At 39.0% G+C, this 3,108-nt stretch overlaps 1 protein-coding gene across 1 annotated transcript in view; it reads left to right on the top strand.

Moving 5' to 3' along the window:
- The first annotated feature begins 1,497 nt into the window (after window positions 1-1,497).
- Window positions 1,498-3,108, top strand: part of gatad2ab (GATA zinc finger domain containing 2Ab) — a 49,593-nt gene continuing 47,982 nt past the window's right edge. Inside the window, exon 1 of the mRNA XM_014016770.1 lies at window positions 1,498-1,622. The gene's annotated coding sequence lies outside the window, so the exon portion shown is untranslated. The remainder of the gene's footprint in view (window positions 1,623-3,108) is intronic.

Raw genomic sequence — 3,108 nt, forward strand, 5'->3', positions numbered from 1 at the left:
GTTAATAGGTCTCTCCTGTAAAATATTTTGTTTAGTAGAAATGAAAATTTTATTTTCATTTCTATTATAAAATCATTAGTCTTTGCAATAAAAAATGAGGATTGGATGTAGTTTTGTCTTTTTGATCACATGGATTTTCAGAATGTTAATTTTATCAGAAGTTAACATGTTTCTTGCATTTTCTTCCTGGTATAACTGGGTTCCAGGTTACAAAAAACTGGGAATTTTGTTGAAAGTGCAACACGTTTAGTTTCAGAAGTAGCTTTTTTTTTTAAGCATTGAAGAACCTGATGAGAAGCAAAACCTCTAACAAGAAAATAAAAACAGTTACTTTGTCTTTGAACTTTTAAGATGGTTTTYGATTTTTTTTAAAGCGGTAGATGATGGATTGTAAATTGATTTTAGTAAATTTATTCCATCAGCATAGGGCTGTTCTGTGTAGAGAAAGGTTGCACGCACTTAGTACATACTGAGGTTTCAAGTCATTTGTTAGTGAAGTCTACTTTTATGCATCCTAGTGGTGTTTGATATTGCACAGCTGTAAAGCATTCCAATAATAAGGTTCCTATGAAAATCTGACTTGCGGCATATATTTTTGTGCACATTCTCGCTTTATTTTATTTTATTTTTTATAGGTTTATGTAAAGGAGGACAAGAAGTTTGGAAATGTCTCCCTTACGAGAAAACTTTGAAACTCATGAATGAAATAAAAGTTGGCTTGTGTGGGTAACTGCCATTCAGATGCCATAACTTTCCAGTCAAACCTGTGCTGCAACAATAAAAGAGATCCTCCTTTAATGAGTCGACTCAACACTTTTCCCACTTTAATAAGTAGTGATTGAAGTTGTGTTGATTAACCATCTCTAGCCTGGAGATCAAATGTACTGTATTTCATAAGCAGGCAAAGACTCTGGGCAGCAGAGGGAAGTCATAGGCATCCTATGTTTTCTAAAAGGAAAGTTTTGTAATCATGTTCCCATCAGTTATGAAGCTTTGGTATATTAATACAGTGCTTTCTCRGGGAGTGGGGGGCATAGAGCTAGTTCCATTTTGTACCGTTCAGATTGTTAATAAACYTAGATGTAATGATAAGATACATTGTAGCAAAATCATTAAGTTCATAATTTGTAGATGCAAAATGATTTCATCCCTGTAGCAGTGCTATTTAAATGTATTGTTCAATGTGTACATACAGTAGCCTATATTGATTCTTTGAAAAACTGTTGCCTTTAAGAAAGTAGTACAGTAAACGAAGATGCCAATAAAAAGCTGCAAATGTGCGAAGACTTGCAAAATATTGTCCAAAAAAAGGTGCGTATGCCTAAATTGGTTACAGAAATTATATATAAACAACTCAAAGACAGAAAATCGCCCCCTCCGTCACTCCCGTCGAGTAGTTGTAAAATACACTTTTTCCTTATTTCTTAGCACTTAACATTTCCGAGGTGTGTATGAACGCAGCATGACGCCGCCTGTGGTGGCTCATTACATTATCTGGCAACCGGAGTGGCAGCGGACAGAAGAGAGGGGATCCCCGGGATTTTTTTTTACGCCAAAGCCAGCTAAATACATCAAAGAAGTGAAAATTGCTGGGGAACTCGACTAAGCTGCTCCTGTACACCGTRAGTTCGTCTAACTTTATTTCAATACCTTGTAATCTTATCCGATATCTTGACATTTCAATTAAATGTGACGATGACGGAAGTTTTTTTTTTCCTGTCGGCGTTAGCTCAGCTAGCATAGCTTGATCTTAGCTAACATGCGAGAGGTAACAGTTCGTGTGTCGCTGCATACACACACCTACCCCAGCACAGACTGCTCTCAAAAGTAGAGGAATATTAACGAAACTTTTCCGACAAACTTCTGTTAGGCTGTCCCACTAGCAGCCTATAAAGAAAGTTATTCACTAAGTTTACTCAAAATAAAGTGAAATAGTTAAAGTCGGAATTGCCATTTCCCTGTGTAATTAACGCTCGGTTATTGGTGAATACATCTAGCGACTCTTTGCAGACGACTGACCGGGGGTTAGCGTTAGCAGGCTAACGTAGCTTGCTCGTTAGCTCGCCTTGTAACACTCTGAGACGGAGGGTCATTGTCTGTCGTGTATCGCTATTTGGAATTGTTGAAACACCCAAAACAAATGTATTGTGGTTCATAATAGCACATTACAAAGAGACGTGCTGCAGGTTCTCAACGATTCAACGAGTTATCCCTGGAACCGTTGATAATTATTATGGGCTGATTGCTCGTTTTATTTAGCCGCTGGTTTAGTAGCTGGACAGATGGACAGGTTGTTGTTGGGAAGCCAAGTTAGCATCCGGTAGCTTGTTGTTGTTGATGATGGGCTAGATGAAAATATGCAGTTATTCTTTGGGGCCAAGTTGCGTCACTAAGTTTGTGAACATAATAACTCGTGGTGCCCCAGGATATTTTAAGCTCCCCCATCGTTCATTTTAACCGTGGATGTGTGTGGTTTTTGCTCTGTAAGCCGATTGATCTCATAACTTTGTCAGACGAGCTCAACCGTGAAAAGACTTTATGGAGGCGTAATGGTGGACGATCGGTCGGTGTGTGCGGTTGTSTCTGTCCACGACGGCTAGTTGTGATCACCCACGCCACACTCAGAACAGTAAACGCCTACCTTCGCCTTTGCCGGAAAAATAGGKTTTCCATGACTTTTGTCAAATTCATCTCTTGCTTACTGTCAATTCTCACTACTCCTGGCCGACTCATAGTGCCTTGAGGGCAAACCTTTGAATGCATTTTATGTTTTATTTACTTTTTTACCAGTTGTGAGATGCGAAATCCTTACAGTCGGTGTTTGTGGATCACTTTGGGCTGTCATCTAAGCAAGTCATGTTGTTTGGGAGGTTATAGCTGTTTCATATTTGACTTACATTCAGGGTTTTGTTTTTTCTTTTTTGTAAGCCCAGCAACAAAATGTTTACTTTTTGCTTTTTTTCTTCTTACCAAGCAAGTGTCCTCTATTAGATCAAGCAAACTGTTGGCACCCTTGGCTGGTGAAAGAGGGCATGTGTCACTTTGCATTTTACAATGTGCCTTGGAGTTGCCTGAGGAGGGGTCCCTTTTGTGTGTGTGTGTGTGTGT

The sequence above is a fragment of the Austrofundulus limnaeus genome, unplaced genomic scaffold (genome assembly GCF_001266775.1).
Source record: "Austrofundulus limnaeus strain Quisiro unplaced genomic scaffold, Austrofundulus_limnaeus-1.0 Scaffold153, whole genome shotgun sequence".
In the NCBI taxonomy this organism is placed as follows: Eukaryota; Metazoa; Chordata; class Actinopteri; order Cyprinodontiformes; family Rivulidae; genus Austrofundulus; species Austrofundulus limnaeus.